The following is an 18,275-nucleotide window of genomic DNA, read 5'->3' as shown; positions in this document are numbered from 1 at the left end:
TTATTGCCAAAGATGACCCTGAGATGTTTCTGACCACATTTGAGAGAACAGCGGAAAAAGAGAGTTGGCCAAAAGAACAGTGGGCTGGACTAGTGGCCCCCCTATTATCTGGAGAAGCCCAAAAGGCATATTTTGATTTGGAGCTTGCAGATGCAAAAAACTATGATCGGTTAAAATAGGAAATATTGGCACGTTTTGGTGTAACCCTGGCTGTCCGTGCTCAGTGGGTCCACAAATTGGAGTTATCAGCTGAAGAAGCCACCTTGATCGCAGATGTATGCCCTCATCCATTTGGCCAGGAAATGGCTACAGCCAGAAACTCTGTCCGGACCAAAAATTTTGGAGCGAATAGTCATGGACACATTTCTTAGGTCTCTTCCTAACACCCTGCAGAAATGGGTGAGCCATGGCAGTCCGGAAACCGCAGACAAACTAGTAGACCTGGTCGAAAGGTACCTAACAACAGAAAATGTGTCCCCTTTCCCCAGAGACGCACAGACTTTCCACCCCAAGACCAGACCCTCCCCACCTATAGGTAAGACTGCATCAAGGGATGGGGGTGGAGAGAGGGACCAAAGAACAACTAGAGGTATTATCAGGACCACTGCTAGTGGTTGGCGAGAGCGGTCTGGAAGACCCACCCCCTAAGAGAGGACCAGAAGGTTGATTTGTTACCGTTGCCGGGAAGAGTTACATGTAGCAGCGGTTTGCCCAGCGGTTGATGAACCCATGCAGTGTGACTTTCTGACAGAGAGACGACAGTCCCTTTTTGCAACCACATGCACTGCAGTAAAGGGGAATTAGAAACCTTTATGTAGAATGTGCTTAGATGGTAAAGATGTTGTGGTATTGTTGGATTCAGGTAGCCTGGTCACCTTAGTGAAAAGTGATCTAGTGGTGGGAAAAACCTTACATCCTAGGAAAATTGCTGTAGTTTGTGTACATGGGGACACTCGAGAATATCCGGTGACTACGGTGTCCTTTGAAACCTCCCTCTGTAACTTGTGTCACCAAGTGGGTCTAGTTCCCCGAATGCCACATGACGCCATTGTGGGAAGGGATTTCCCAAAGTTCTGGGAACTCTGGGATTGCCCAGATTCCCCAGTAAGTGGTTCTTCTGAGCCTGAACCATCTACTCCAGAATCCTCTAACTGAGGATTCTCCTGAGTTTCCGTTCTCAGTCTTAGCAGGGGAAACACCAGTCCCTAGGGAGGAGCCGGCTACCTCAGAAGAGGAACAGTGGCCGATAGGGTTTGATGACCTCGAGGTGCACAGAGAAAATGTTATCACTGAGCAATTGAGGGACCCCACATTGCTAAGAGCCCAGGAGAATGTAGTGAAGATAGATGGGGAGTTAGTTAACCCTGACGAGAGGGTTGCCCTCCCTTACTTCATTATTGAAAGGGACCTGTTATATCGAGTGTCACAGAGGATAGAGGACACCATTGAGCAACTGGTAGTGCCTAAACCGTACCGCAAGATGGTGTTGGAACTGGCCCATGGGCACATTCTTGGGGGACATTTGGGAGCAGAAAAAACCCGGGAGAGAATCACCCAGAGGTTTTATTGGCCTGGGATCTCTGAGGCCCCGTACACACGAGGAGACATGTCCGATGAAAACGGTCCACGGACCGTTTTCATCGGACATGTCTCCTGGGAGCTTTTGGTCTGATGTGTGTACACACCATGAGACCAAAATCCCCGCGGACAGAGAACGCGGTGACGTAGAAGACACAAAAGTTCTCAAACACGGAAGTGCAATGCTTCCACGCATGCGTCGAATCAATTCAATGTCCGATTAGGTGTACTAACCATCGGACATGTCCGACGGACATGTTTCCAGCAGACAAGTTTCTTAGCTTGCTAAGAAACTTTTGTCCGCTGGAAACCTGTCCGCTAGGCCGTACACACGGTCGGACATGTCCGTGGAAACTGGTCCGCGGACCAGTTTCAGCGGACATGTTCGACCGTGTGTACGCGGCCTAAGGAAGTGGAAGTGTACTGCTCTTCCTGTCCAGTGTGTCAGATTACTGCACCCATGCCACATTTCCGCAGTCCGTTGGTACCCCTGCCCATTATTGAGGTCCCTTTTGAGAGGATCGCCATGGACTTGGTTGGCCCCTTACTGAAGTCCACTAAAGGGCACCAGCACATCTTGGCAATAATAGACTATGCCACCCGTTACCCAGAAGCGATTCCTCTCAGAAACACCTCTGCTAAAACCATTGCTAAAGAGTTATTTCAGGTTTTCAGCCGTGTGGGTCTCCCTAAGGAAGTCCTAACTGACCAGGGCACCCCGTTTATGTCTAGGGTGACTAGAGAACTTTGTAAACTCCTGAAAGTGACCCAATTACGTACATCAGTATATCACCCTCAAACAGACGGGTTAGTGGAAAGGTTTAATAAAACCTTAAAACAAATGTTGAGGAAGGGTGTGGATAAAGACGGAAAGAATTGGGATTATCTGCTCCCTTATCTGATGTTTGCCATAAGAGAGGTTCCCCAGTCGTCCACAGGGTTCTCTCCGTTTGAGTTATTGTATGGGAGGCACCCCCGGGGCCTACTAGACATTGCCAGGGAAACATGGGAGAGTGAGAGTTCCCCTCATCGAAGTGTGATTGAACATGTGGCACAAATGCAAGATAGAATTGCCAAAGTGATGGCGATTGTGAAGGTACATTTAGCCCAAGCCCAGTTGGCTCAACAAAGGATTTACAATCGTGGGGCCTAGGTCCGTTCCTTTGCACCTGGTGATAGGGTGTTGGTGCTGGTCCCCATGGTCGAAAGTAAATTACTAGCCAAATGACAGGGTCCCTATGAAGTGTTGGAGAAAATGGGGGTGGTGAATTATAAAATTAGCCAACCGGGAAGACGAAAACCTGAGCAACTCTATCACGTGAACTTGTTGAAACTATGGAAGGATAGAGAGTCCTTGGTCGCTAAGACTACCCGATCTTCTGCTCCGTTTAACCTGGCTGTCCCTGAAGTTGGGATAGCGGAGACTCTGTCCAAAACTCAGCAACAGGAGGCTAAAGAGTTTGTGCTCCGAAATAGGGAGAAGTTTTCAGACTTGCCAGGTTGGGTCTCCAGAGTTGAACATGACATTATCACCACACCAGGGGATAAGGTCAAGTTGAAGCCTTATAAAATTCCAGAAGCCCGGCGAGAGGCAATTCGCCAGGAAGTAAAAAAAATGCTTGAGCTAGGGGTGATAGAAGAGTCAAATAGTGATTGGTCCAGTCCCATTGTCTTAGTACCCAAACCAGATGGAAGTTGGCGGTTTTGTAATGATTTTCGCCGCCTGAATAAAATCACTAAGTTTGACACCTATCCTATGCCCCGCATAGATGAACTGATTGATCGCCTAGGCACTGCCCGGTACATGACGACGTTAGACCTGACCAAGGGTTATTGGCAAATTCCTCTCTCGGAGTCGGCCAGGGAAAAAACAGCATTTGTAACTCCAGAAGGATCTTTCCAATATCGGAGGATGCCTTTTGGGTTACAGAATGCTCCAGCCACGTTTCAGACCCTTCGGCCTCATCGAGCCTATGCTGCTGCATACCTCGATGATGTGGTCATCCACAGTGAGGATTGGGACTCACACTTAACAAAAGTTCAGGCTGTGTTGGATTCCATCTGGGAAGCCGGGTTTACAGCCAATCCAAAAAAATGTACCCTTGGGTTAGAAAAGGGGAAGTATCTGGGGTATACAATTGGAAGAGGTCTAATCAAGCCCCAGATAAACAAAGTTGAGGCTATTCAGGATTGGCCATGTCCCACCAATAAGAAACAGGTTTGTGCATTTTTGGGGATCGCGGGTTATTATCGCTGTTTTATCCCCCATTTTGCCTCACAGGCTGCTCCCCTGACCAATTTGACCAAAGGGAAGGAGTCTGTCATGACCAAATGGACTCCCGAAGCAGAAACAGCTTTTCAGGCTTTAAAACAGGCCTTATGTAGTCAGCCAGTTTTAAATTTGCCTGATTTTTCATGGGACTTTGTGGTTCAGACAGATGCGTCAAATGTGGGGTTAGGAGCTGTACTGTCCCAGATTATCAAGGGGGAGTAACACCCTGTTGTTTACCTCAGCCGAAAGTTGAAGGCCCATGAGGAGAATTATGCCACCATTGAGAAAGAGTGTTTGGCGGTGAAATGGGCTTTGGATTCTCTCCGGTACTACCTCGTGGGTAGACAGTTTGAACTGGTGACGGATCATGTCCCATTGAAGTGGATGGCACAAAACAAGGAGACCAATAGGAGAATAAATAGGTGGTTCCTGGCCCTTCAGGAATTTAGTTTTGTGGTAACGCATCGCCCCGGTGTTAAAATGGGGAATGCAGATGGTTTGTCCCGAGTACATGCGTGCCTGGCAACCTGTGTCCCAACCCTAAGGTTGAAACAAGAGGGGGGGGGTATGTGACAGGAAGTCAGGTAAATCTGGGGGTGTTGTCACAGACGGGAGATACATTTCTGCCTTGTTTAGAAAATTCACCAATTACTATCAGGTGTCGGCTGCAGAGGTAGCCAGAAAGGTTTAAGGACGTTGGATAGCTTCAGCTGTTCAGAATGAGAAAATTAAGGCCTCTATAAGTTGTCCAGAGGGTTACTACTGAATGCTGCATCCTGAGGCTTGTTGAGTTAAGGAGAGCAGTGAGCTGAGGAAGACTTCTGAAGGTGAAGTGGTGGTTGATATTTTTGCTGTGTGATAAGAAAATCAAAAAGACTATTGTTTTCTGCTGGAAGACCAGCAGTGTCTGCCCAGCAGTAGGCTGTGCCAGACTCCATATGTAGGTTCCTGTGTTGTGAAGGTAGACGGCCCAAGTGGCCAGGGTTTATTTTATGTTTTGTTTATGCTTTTTGGATGCTTGCACTTGTTTCCAGCAATATGGAAGAATAAACCATAACCCTTGTTTTTTCAACCACCCACAGCTGCCTCTCTGTGAGTGAGTGAGAAACTTATATAGCGCAACACATGAAAACTGAATCGCCTCTGGGCGCTTCTGTATAATTCAGTGTGTAGTGAACCCACTCAGCAGGTCACACACCCCCGCTACCGAGCTAACCCCTTACACATGTCACTGATCGAATGCTCCCTCTCATTGGGACCAGCGCTCAGTGATGTGTCACTCGAAGCCATGCCCCCTAACAGTTAGAATCACTTCCTAGGACACATTTAACCCCTTCAGAACCCCTACAGGTTATCCCCTTCACTGCCAGTGTCATTTTATAACACTAATTGCTGTAAAAATGACAATGGTCCCAAAATCGCTGCTCACTGCCATTACTAGTAAAAAAAAAAAATATTAACAAAAATGCCATAAAACTATACCCTATTTTGTAAAAGCTATAACTTTTGCACAAACCAATCAATACACGCGTATTGCAATTTTTTACCGAAAATATGTAGACGAATACATATTGGCCTAAACTGAGGAAAAATGTGTTTTTTATATATATTTTGGGCATATTTATTATAGCAAAATTATAGCTCTATTTTTGTTTATAGCACAAAAAATAAAAACCGGGTGATCAAATACCACCAAAAAAAAGCTCTATTTGTGGAAAAAAAAAGGACATCAATTTTGTTTGGGAGCCACATCGCACAACCACGCAATTGTCAGTTAAAGCGACACAGTGCCGAATTGCAAAAAGTGGCCTGGTCTTTGGCCAGCCAAATGGTCCAGGGCTTAAGTGGTTAATAGGATAAGATAAAAGACACTTACAGGATGATAGTTCCGGATAGCTACAAAGGATTGAGCAGCTGGCTGGAATGGATCACAGTGTTTCTCCAGGAGCAAGGAACTAGGAAGCTCCACACTGACCAGCATGGGCCGTGGAACAGAAAGTGATGTCACAATTGGACCAAGGCAGGGCTGGGGTCTGATTGGACCAAGGCAGGGCTGGAATCTTGTCAATCAGGGCTGCAGTGGTGAAAGGCTATGAGCTCGGAGCTGGCTGCTCAGACTGTCCTGCAGCATTACAGGCCTCCTCAAACCATCCAGGGCAGCTAAATCTGTATCTGTGAGTTTGTTCAAACCTTAATAACATAAATAATAATAACACAGTATTAGATTGTTTTATTCCAGGAGTATATTATGAGTTTGGAAATTCTAGAAAAACGCTTAAATAGTGCATTAAAATTTAACTAAAACACATTCGATTTTAGTTGACTGAAATGTTTTTATTCGACTAAAATGTACTGGAGATTTTAGTAGACTAAAATATTTTGAATAAAATGGGACCAAAACAAAAATGGCATTTTAGTCAAAGACTAAAACTAAATCGAAATTTGCATTAACACTGCTGAGACTAAATGGGACTAAAACTAAAATGGCATTTTAGTCAAAAACTATGAATAAAATTAAAACTTGTAGAAAACTAAAATGGGACTAAAACTAAAATTCAATTTTAGTCCTAAAACTAAGACTAAAACTAAATCAAAATTTGCTGCCAAAATTACCACTGCTGTCAGATAGGTCCAATGATTTCTAACAGCGGTCCTGATTCTTTAGCATGTTTCTTGTCCTAGGGTGATAATACTTTTCCTCCCTTAATATTGCACACTGAATGGGCATTGTCCCCTGAAGAGAGGAATGCCTCGTACACACGTTTTTTTCTGTCGGGAAAACTGCCATGACAGCTTTTGGCCGTGTGTATACTCCATCGCAGTTTTCCCGACAGGAAAACCGATGGGAATCCCGGCGGGAAAAATTAGAACATGTTCTCTTTTTTGCCACCGGGATTGCAGGTGGTTTTTAAGCTGGCAGTTTACCTATGGGGAAAACCTGCGGTGGAGAATACACACGGCTGAGTTTCCCGACCAAAGCTCTCATGGCAGTGTTCCTGCCGGGAAACCAGGCCGTGTGTAGGGGGAAAAGCTACCGATTTTTTACCGCCGGGAAAACCAATCGCGTGTACAAGGCAGAAGTGTGTTACTAGTAGTATTAGCAGGCTAAAATAAAATAAAAAAAGCCACTACCTCTATGTTCTGGTAGGGCGTAATATATTACATTTTGCTCATTGATTTAGATAAGCATTAAGCATTCCCTTAAGGCCATGCCCATATTCCAGCATGATATGGCCATAAACACTAGACATGTGCATTTGTTTTCGTTCGAATGCATTTTCGTCCGAATTTCAGGTATTTTCATTATCGTTTTAACAAACGAAAACGAAAGCACAGAAAACGAAAACCGAAAGATCCGACATAAACAAATGCTTTATTTTCGTTTTCGTTGCGGTTGAATGTGCCTAACCTTAACTCTATTAGTCCAATATTATTCTACATAAAGAGAAAAGATTCGACATAGAGAGAAAAGATTCAACATTATAGAGACATGAAGAAGAGTCGACAAAGAGAGAAAAGATTCGACATAGAGAGACATGAAGATTCGACATAGAGAAACAAAAGGAGTCTAATTATTATTATTTTTTTTTAAAGATTGTCGAATCTTTTTTTTTTTTTTAGAACATTTGACAGACACCATAAGCCTTCAATGACAGATTCTACCTTAATTTGGATTTTCGGACGAATGCATTTTTTAAACGAGAAACAAAATAAATAAAAACGAATTTCGGGAGTAACTAAATACATTTATTTTTCGGACGAAAACGAAATTACGAAACAAAATATTTCAGTGAGCACATGTCTAATAAACACTGTCCATCTTGGCCCACTGGAAGTTGCTGCTTTTTTTCTCTTGAGTGTTCATAAGGATGCATCGGATCTTTTACATTTCTAGCAATGACCCTGGAGAGAAGGGAATAAAACAAAGGGTATCTCATGAAATTTAAAAATGTAAGAATGCTCATAAAATTTCAATGGAAAATGTAGTTATCAGCAAATAATAAGCTGGCACATAGACAAAATGTGGTTGACTCTGCTTCCTACACTGTACAATAATACATCCTGCATTGCAGTTTGCAACCGGTGATCTGCTTGTGAGTATTTTTTGTCACATCAACTTTTACTATGTTTTACGGTCAAGTTTAGACCATTAAAAATGTCTTTATACCTTGTGAAAACCTTGTAAACATAAATAAAACACCTAAAACATTTAATAAAAAGTTGTATTGGAGAGTATCTTGAAAGGAATTCATCTGCAGTTTTGAACATGCATCAATTTTTTTTAACAAAAACTCAACAAAAATGATTGAATAGGCTAACGCGCTTCAGACAAAGATGAAAACATTTCATATAAAAGGTATAAATCAATGATCAGTAAACATAAGTCAGCATGTCTCCAGGGGTTACCATAGTTCCATAAAAAATATCTGGAATACATTTGTGTATCTCATGCTTCCAAACTGATAAGAAACAAATTGTATTTAGGAAAAGCTAAAATCATAGCACATACAACAAAGAAAAATGTGTTTATACTAGTAATTTTAGATATGATTCACACCTTGCCTAAATACTTAAAGTGGTTCTAAAGGCAGAAGGTTTTTTACCTTATTGCATTCTTTGCATTAAGATAAAAAACCTTCTGTGTACAGCAGCCACCCAAGCCCCCCCCCCCCTTATACTTATCTAAGCCCCATTGCTATCCATCGATGTACACAAGAGCCTTGGCTCTCTGGGGACTCTCCTTCCTAATTGGCTAGGACAGCAGCAGGTGCCATTGGCTCCCTTTGCTGTAATTCACAGCCAGTGAGCCAATGAGGAGAGAGAGAGAGAGAGAGAGAGAGCACAGAGTCAAGCTGCGGCTCTTTGTATGAATGGACACACAAAGCAGGAGCTCAGGATCATGGCTGCTCGGGTGCCTACATAGTAAGCTTCCTGCTCTGGAGGCACTCGGCAGAAGGGAGGGGCCAGGAGTGTTAGCGGGGGGACCCGAGAAGAGGAGGATCGGGGCAGCTCTGTGCAAAACCACTGTACAGAACATTTAAGTATAATATGTTTGTTATTTTATTTGAAAAAAAAAACAAGCCTTTAATATCACTTTACAGTCATAAATGTGTCACTGTGTCAAGGAGGCCACCTTCGTAGAGCCAGAGCTTTACTTTGTTATTTTAGAACCTCCAGCAAGGAAAAAGTGAGCAGTACATAAGTAATATGTAATCCCACTCCAAATCTTCTGAGATTATCAGTCAGAGGCTGCAATCTCTTTACCTATAGACGGCTGTAGGCAGGGCCGGCGCTACCACTAGGCAGAATAAGCGACCGCCTAGAGCGCACTGCCGCCTAGGGCGCCCAGCCGCACTGTCCTCCACGGAGCTTGCACTATCCACCAGGCAGCCACACTGACATGTCAAGCAGCAGCGCCGACACCGCACCCCCCCCCCCTGGTTTGAGCTATTCGCTCTTCGCTCTGACACCGTGACAGAGAGCAGAAGGGGGGCGCGCGGCTGCCTTGTTCTGAACCTGAGCGGAGAGTGTAGAGGGGGGATTGCTGGACACATGTGAGTCACATGTGTCCAGCAATCCCCCTCTACACTCTCCGTTCAGAACAAGGCAGCCACGCCCCCCCCCCCTCTGCTCTCTGTGTCCACATGCCTCACTTCTCTCTACAGTGTCCAGCAGCACAGCGCCCCCTCCTCCCCCCCCCCCATGTCTGGAGCGGACATGGGTGGTGCATCATGGGATATAGCATGGCACTGGCACCTGGCAGCGGCTCCCGGGCTTGGGGTCAGGTGGAACCTGGAAGAGGCACGAACACAGAGGAAGCAAACAGCAGGTACACAGTACTGTATTGTCAGAATTTTGCTGAGCCCAAGTCACCTGGTGACACTGGTGTGGTGAATAAAAACTGTTGCATATTGTATATATGTGATGACAACTTCTTGTGTAACTGCATTTATGAGGATTTAGGTTGAAGATTGTCCTCCTGTTAATCGCTAGTGTCATTTTGGAGTATCCTGATCCCTGAACCCCTCTCATGATCATTGACATAAATTTTTTAAATATGTTTGTGTATTAAAATATCCCCCACCCCACACTGCATTGATTGGCACTGGTGACGCTGTATTTGATGGGCACTGGTGACACTGCATTTGATGGGCGCTGGTGAGGCTGTATTTGATGGGCGCTGGCGACACTGTATTTGATGGGCACTGGCAACACTGTATTTGATTGGCAATGGTGACGCTGCATTTGATGGGCGCTGGTGACGCTGCATTTGATGGGCGCTGGAGAGGCTGTGTTTGATGGGCCCTGGCGACACTGTATTTGATGGGCGCTGGTGACACTGTATTTGATGGGCCCTGGTGACGCTGCATTTGATGGGCGCTGGTGAGGCTGTGTTTGATGGGCCCTGGCGACACTGTATTTGATGGGCGCTAGTGAGGCTGTATTTAATGGGCGCTGGTGACACTGTATTTGATGGGCGCTGGTGAGGCTGTATTTGATGGGCGCTGGTGACACTGTATTTGATGGGCGCTGGTGAGGCTGCATTTGATGGGCGCTGATGACACTGTATTTGATGATTTGATGGGCACTGGTGACGCTGCATTTGATGGGCGCTGGTGACGCTGCATTTGATGGGTGCTGGTGACACTGTATTTGGGCGCTGGTGACACTGTATTTGATGGGCGCTGGTGACACTGTATTTGGGCGCTGGTGACGCTGCATTTGATGGGCGCTGGTGAGGCTGTACTTGATGGGCGCTGGTAAGGATGCATTTGATGGGTGCTTCGTTAGAAAGGTGGGGTATACATGGGCAGGGCAAAGGGGGTGGGGTCAAGGGGGGCGGCAAAATTAGGTTTCGCCTAGGGTGTCAAAAATCCTTGCACCAGCCCTGGCTGTAGGTGTATGCTGTAGGTACATGAGTGCATAGGCACTCTCACTTATCGGGAAGTTCACTGCTATTTTTTTTAGTAATTCCACACAAAGGTACATTTTTCATGGTACTGCTGTGGCTCAATTTACACTTCTTGATTCTCCCTACAACAAGACAAATCTTCACTTCAGGCAGGGCCATCTTTAAGGCAGGGCAAAAGGGGCAGCTGCCCTGGGCCTGTTATTGTTGTGGTGCCCAAAGCAGATGCCTCATAGTTGGCAACTATTACAGTTTAAAGCGGAGCTCCACCCTAAAGTGTAACTCCCGCTGATCGGAACCCTCCCCCCCTCCGGTGTCACATTTGACACCTTTCAGGGGGGAGGGGGGTGCAGATACCTGTCTAAAGACAGGTATTTGCACCCACTTCCGGCCACACAGTCTCGGGCAGACTGCGGGCATGTTGTCACCTCCCTCCCGTCCCACCGACTCGGCTCCCAGTACACAGCGGGAGCCAATCAACGTCTCATAAGCCACACCCCTTATAGAATCCACCCACTCTGTCCCCTGTATTCCACTTGCTTCCACTCATAGGGGCTGATTTACCAAGCCTTTGCTCCATGACTCATGGAGCAAAGCCAGGAGTAACAGCCGTTTTTACATTTACTAAAGAAATACGCCGGCAGTGCAGTGTATTTCTTTATTTACTATAATGCCTAGTGCGCCCAGGAGAGGGCGCATGGTGCGCCTGTATAGACCTGGCGCACGGCATTTAAAAATGTAAATAGACGGGGGTTTGGGTGGGAGTTTATTGGGGGGGGATGTGGGGTGATGTTGTGAAGTGTAGTGACATGTGTTTGAGTGTTGCGGGCCGAATTGAAAGTGAAAGTGATTTTTGGGACCCGATCGCCGTACGCCTGCACAGTACGCCTGAACCTCGGGAGGTTCATTTGCATACTGGGCATGCGTACACGGCAATTTCGGAGATTCACGCACACCTTGTCAGTACGCTGGGAAAATCTTGGTAAATTCCAAGCGGCGTAGCTGTAATTGCGAGGGTTGACGCGGCGCAAGTGAATCCTGAACTGTTTTCAGCTTACGCTGACCATGAAGCGGAACTCCACGCCAAATTTCAAACCAAAAGCCAGCTTAAGTTCCCCTCCAGGTGCATACCAGGCTCTTAGGCTTGGTCTGGAACATAAGGGGTTAAACCTACGCCAAAAAACAGCGTGGGGTTCCCCCCAGATCAAGCCATTATCCCAAGCACGCAGTCTGGCCGGACAGGAATGGGGGTGGAGACGAGCGAGCGCCCCGCCCCTCCTGAGCCGTACCAGACTGCATGCCCTCAACATGGGGGAGTGTGTGCTTTGAGGAGGGGGGCACTGCCCCCCCACCCCAAAGCACTCTTGTCCCCATGTCGATAGGGACAAGAGCCTCTTCCCGACAACCCTAGCCGCTGGTTGTCGGGGTATGCGGGCGGGGGCTTATCGGAATCTGGGAGCCCCCTTTAATAAGGTGGCCCCCATATGCCGGCCCCCCACCCTATGTGAATGAGTATGGGGTACATCGTACCCCTACCCATTCACCTGGGGGAAAATGTAAAGTAAAAAAACACACCACACAGATTTAAAATTAAAATAATTTATTAGTCAGCTCCGGGGTCTTCTGCCGGGCCCCCCCTTTCTTCTTTAAGCTCTTTTACAAGGGGGGGTGTAGGCCCGGTCTTCTCTCTTCCTCTTCAGCTCTTTTACATGGGGGGGGCCGCGGGCTTCGCCGTTTTCTGCCGGGGGTGCGCCAACCCTCCCGGTCTTTTCTCTGCTGTCTTGTCATTGTCTCTTCTGCCTGGCTCCTCCGTGGGGCCAGGGCTTCTCTCCGGTGTCTTCTTCCTTCTTCTCTTCCATTCGATGTTGACACGACAAGGTCTCCCGCTGTTATGCCATCTGAGTGGCGCGCATTGACTTATATAGGCATAGGGCGTGGTCATCGGCTGATACTACCCTGCGACCTCAACCTTTGTGACATCACATTCCCGGGGCATAATGGGGGCGGGCCCCCGGCAGAAAATGGCGAAGCCCGCGCCCCCCCCCCCGGAAGCCCAGGGCCCGGCCTACACCCCCCCTTGTAAAAGAAGTGAACTCCATGCCATTTTTTTTTTATTTGGGGTGGAGTTCCCCTTAAAATCCACACCAGACCTGAAATGGATATTTGGGGGGAACCCCATGTCATTTTTTTTAAATTGACGGCAAGTTCCCCTTAATATCCATTCCAGACCTGAAGTTTATGACTGAATTCGCTCTGAATTGCCAGAGCCGACAATTCATTATAGCCGCAAGTCTGGTTTTAAAAAACTTTTTTTCCTTTCAGAAATGACACTTTGTGCAGGGACAGTTCTATGTACTGGAAACATGCGCTATTTCACATGCCAACTTTACACCCCCCCCTAGGTACGAAATTTAAAGTAATATTTCACTTTTATTGTTTCACTTTTAGCATTATTAAGCAATGTTCGAGTCGAACATGAATTTGACTCGAACTCGAAGCTCATCCCTACTGCGGACATACTGCACGAGATTACCAGAGACTGCGGACATACTGTACAAGATTACCAGAGACTGCAGACATACTGCACAAGATTACCAAAGACTGCGGACATACTGCACAAGATTACCAGAGACTGCGGACATACTGCACAAGATTACCAGAGACTGCGGACATACTGCACAAGATTACCAGAGACTGCGGACATACTGCATGAGATTACCAGATAATTTAGATAACCAGGTAGTTTAAATATAAAAGATAAAATTGTTAATATGCAAGGGGGGGGGGCTTGGGAGGGCCTTGCAGCCGCTATTTTGGCCGAACAGTTAAATTTATCTTAGTATCTTCTTAACGGGGGGCGCTATTTTTGCATAACATTTTGATAAAATAAAAAAGTTAATAAGGGTGGGGGGGTGTGGAGTTTGCGTCCGCTATTTCCGGCTAACATTTAAAAAAAAATTAAGTTAATAAGCGGGGGGGGGGGGTTTCTGCTCGTGGCCGCTATATTGGCCGAATAGTTACATTTATCGTAATATCTTAATAACAGTGGGGGGCGCTATTTTCGCCAAACATTTTAATAAAAAAAAAAGTTAATAAGGGGGGGTGGAGGTTGCGGTCACTATTTTCAGCGGACATTAAAAAAAAAAAAAAGTTAATAAGGGGGGGTGCTCGCGGGCGCTATTTTCGGGGAACAATTACAGAAAAAAAATTAATAACCAGGCGGGGGGGTTTTGGGGGCTCACACCCGCTATTTTCGGCGGACATTTAAAAAAAAAGTTAATAAGTGCTTCCAGTGACGTCGGCACTAGCACAGAAAGCACTGCCCAGTGGGGAACTGAAATAAGATCTGTACTGTGTGCACCCGCAATACAGTCCATCGCGCCTGGAAGCTGTGGCCTAATGGGCAGCGCCACAAAGGCATTTTTTTGCTGCCAATGTAGCGCATCGTCTGCAATATTGTGATTGCACAGACGTGGCATTACCCGTCCTGCACTGTGCCCGGCGCCCCGGGCACAGGGGCGCTGGGCACTTGGGGGGGCGGCGCCCAGGCGCCCCGTATGGACGGGCCGCCACTGGCTGTAACCTCTGGCAACCAATCACAATCACTGCCTGATCTGATACAGTTAACCGATTTTAAGTCTAGCTGATATTTATTGTATGTCTCAGAGCAGGTGAAGAGCAAAATTGCATGAGGGGCAAGAATTGCAATCAACATTAACCACTTAAGGACCACCTCCTGCACATATACGTCGGCAGAATGGCACGGCTGAGCACATGTACGTACAGGTACGTCCTGTACTAGTACCCAGCCGTGGGTCGCGGGACCCGATCGCTGCTGGAGTCCTGCGATCGGTCCCCAGAGCTGAAGAACGGGGAGAGCCGTGTGTAAACACGGCTTCCCTGTTCTTCACTGTGGCGGCAGAATCAATCGTGTCATCCCTTTTATAGGGGGACACAATTGATGATGTCACACCTACAGCCACACCCCCCTACAGTTGTAAACACACTTCAGGGAACACATAACCCCAACAGCACCCCCTGTGGTTAACTCCCAAACTGCAATTGTAATTTTCACAATAAACAATGCATTTTAAATGCATTTTTTGCTGTGAAAATGACAATGGTCCCAAAAATGTGTCAAAATTGTCCGAAGTGTCCTCCATAATGTCGCAGTCACGAAAAAAAGAAAAAAAAACGCTGATCGCCGCCATTAGTAGTAAAAAAAAAAAAAAATTATAAAAATGCAATAAAACTATTCCCTATTTTGTAAACGCTATTAATTTTGCACAAACCAACCGATAAACGTTTTATATATTTTTGGGGGATATTTATTATAGCAAAAAGTTAAAAATATTGCATTGTTTTCAAAATTGTCGCTCTATTTTTGTTTATAGCGCAAAAAATAAAAACCACAGAGGTAATCAAATACCACCAAAAGAAAGCTCTATTTGTGGGGAAAAAAGGACACCAATTTTGTTTGGGAGCCACGTCGCACGACCGCGCAATTGTCAGTTAAAGCGACGCAGTGCCGAATCGCAATAAGGGGCAAGGTCCTTTAGCTGCATTTTGGTCCGGGTCTTAAGTGGTTAAAGACAGCCCTGACTTTAGGTCTAAAATTTCCAAAGATTTAAGGATTAGGTATTCACTTATCTTTTATTACTCTCACATATGCCCCACATTCCACCAATGGACCGCAATTATGGTAAATGTACAAGTATAAGCAAGCAGCACTCTCATTCTATATTTTGTGAGCATTTGAATTTACAAAGGAAGGTGATACTAAAGCCTAGTACACACTATCAGTTTTTTTCCGTACAACCCAGCGGACCGACTGCCGTACACATGTGAGGAAGGTCTACCCGGCCCGTGTGCACGGATTCGACCCATGTGCACGGGGCTTAAGGCTATGGAACGTTTGTAAAAAAATACTTAACATTTTTTTTATTTAAACTAAACTTTATTTGTTATCAACTTTTTTGACTAGATTAAAACTGGTGTTTGGAGTGGTAGAGATAGAAGGCCATAAACGTGAATGAAACATAAAAAAAATGCCTTGAAAATATGCATTTAGGTAAGTGTATAAGTGTATTTATGGTTGAATGGATATTCGTAAATTGTTAAGATCAAATGGTCAAGGAAGTGGCAGGGTACTAAAAAAAGTTAGCATGACACACTGACATTTGTGGCACTGCGCAAACCGTCTTAATGCCTGGACTATTTCCAAGCATTAGACCCTTAGAAATCTTAGTCATTAAACATCTTTTTATTTATTTTTGTAGGTAAAACAAGTTTTCCTGGCATTGTTACACATATGTATTTTCTTGCACACAAAAATAATCTATGTAATGAGACCCAGGTGTGTAGCGAAAAAATTGCAATGGTTTTAATAAAAGAAAAATTATTGTATTCAATTTAAAATGGAATTTAATTTTAGACTTCCCGCTGCTGTCTTTCATTCCAAAGCTTGCAAAAGTAATGGGTAAAATGTATGATAAAAATAAAAGGTAAAATTTGGCATAATTCAAATGAAACATTGCATTATATCTGTTGTATTTACAATTATATCTACTATGGGGTTGGCACTTTTTTTTATTACTTGCACAATAAACATACGTACCATATTTATCATCGCACGCAAAAGTGGAATAGTTTGCATTGTCCGAGGACAACCTATCAAACTTTTGTTCTTCAATAGTTTTTTTCAATGCAGATTTAAGTGGGTATAAATGAACACAATTCCATTTACATCCACCTGTCAAAAGGGCTGCATGGAGCTTCCAACTGTTCTGTCTGAAAAAAAGTGAGAGGTGATCCTGTTTGGGATTTCTGTGTTAAAGAGCCCTATGAAGGAGCAGGTGATTTACTCCCACTCTCCCATGTGACAGCCCTAGGTGTCTTCTCATTGGCTAAAGGCTAATATGCAAGTTATTGTCCTAAAAAGTGTTTGGGGACCCGGGTCCTGCCCCAGGGGACATGTATCAATGCAAAAAAAAATGTAAAAACAGTTTTTTCGAGAGCAGTGATTTTAATTGACTTTTTATCCTTCAGAAATGACATTTTGTGCAGGGACAGTTCTAAGCACGGAAAACAAGCGCTGCTTTACAGGCATACTTTACACACACCCTAGGTACGAAATCTAAAGGAATATTTCACTTTTGTTGTTTCACTTTAAGCATCATTAAAATCACTGCTTCCGAAAAAAATGGTAGTTTTTTTAAACTTTTTTTCCATTGATACCTGTCCCTTGGGGCAGGACCCAGGTCCCCAAAAACTTTTTTTTTTTTTTTGGATCATCACAATGCAGAAGTACAACATACACAAAAGATAGATTTAAAAAAATAAATAAAAAAAAAGCGAAAGAGCGATTATTTACATAATGAATGTGACACAGATCACTATCAAACTCCGATCATTGAGCAGAAAGCTCTGGCGGCGTTAGCGAAAATCTTGTCATGTTACTGTTGCACGTTTCCAACACTCTAGAGTTCATTGGCTGAAACTCAGCTTAATCTCAGAGCTTTAACAACGTGCTCCAAAAACTTTTTATGACAATAACTTGCATATACGCCTTTAAAATTAGCACTTTAGATTTCTCCCATAGACTTTTCCAGGGTGTTCTGCGGCTTTTCGAATTTGCTGCGAACACCCCAAATTGTTCGCTGTTCGGCGAACAGGCAATGTTCGAGTCGAACATGAGTTTGACTCGAACTCGAAGCTCATCCCTATTTAAGAGTGGCAGAAAGGAAGTGCCTTGTTCAGTCACGTGGGATGTAGTAGCCAGAGTGACATGTTGGCAGTGCATTATGCTTGCTTGCCACCCCTTTATTAGTACAGATGAGCTGAATGCTGACACTGACCTGCTGGCATGATAGTAGTCTTCTGCCTTTGAAGTCTTGCATTGCATGCTATTGCTGAGTCTATGGCCTACAAAGATCTTTTTCTGTCTCTGATTCCCCCAGTTGAATACTAATGAGTAGGCTTGCTTTCATATTTTTTATCTCAGTATAGTAGCACATTTGCCATGTGGCTGCCCACCCCTCGATTTTTTCAAGGTCTTCTTGTAAAGAGTTTCTATATCCTGTCTATATCGTGTCAATTATAAGCAAAAAAATAAAAAAAGGATTGTACCTAGTACCAAGCCCTGGGGCACTCATTCAAACAGGATATGGAGGCGCGCATTCAAACAGAATATGGATATCAACATAATGGAGAATAGGTCCTTACCCTGGACAGATCACCACGCAATCGAATTCAAAATAACTACTAACACCGTCTTAAAAAACTCAACAAACCCGTTAAAAACACACTGGACAAGATCCCAGAAGAAGCTCCACTCGGAACTCTTCAAAACTACACTATTAAACAAAATAAAAACAATAGCACAACATCAAACAGCAGTAGAAACACGGAAAATCAGTTTCTTTGTCTGTTCGTAAATTTGTGTATTCGAATTGTTCTTTCGAATGGGCACTGGGCAGTGTAGTTAGTGAGTGAAGCATCTTACTTAATATCTTA

General features: G+C 44.8%; 1 non-coding gene across 1 annotated transcript; it reads right to left on the bottom strand.

Moving 5' to 3' along the window:
- Positions 1-17,138: 17,138 nt before the first annotated feature.
- Positions 17,139-17,294, bottom strand: LOC120925382. The gene has a single exon (XR_005746657.1). It is a non-coding gene; the product is annotated as a small nucleolar RNA SNORA62/SNORA6 family (small nucleolar RNA).
- Positions 17,295-18,275: the final 981 nt, after the last annotated feature.

The sequence above is a fragment of the Rana temporaria genome, chromosome 1 (assembly GCF_905171775.1).
Source record: "Rana temporaria chromosome 1, aRanTem1.1, whole genome shotgun sequence".
In the NCBI taxonomy this organism is placed as follows: domain Eukaryota; kingdom Metazoa; phylum Chordata; class Amphibia; order Anura; family Ranidae; genus Rana; species Rana temporaria.
Note: the sequence above shows the minus strand (reverse complement) of the source record. Positions and strands in the feature narration are given on the sequence as shown.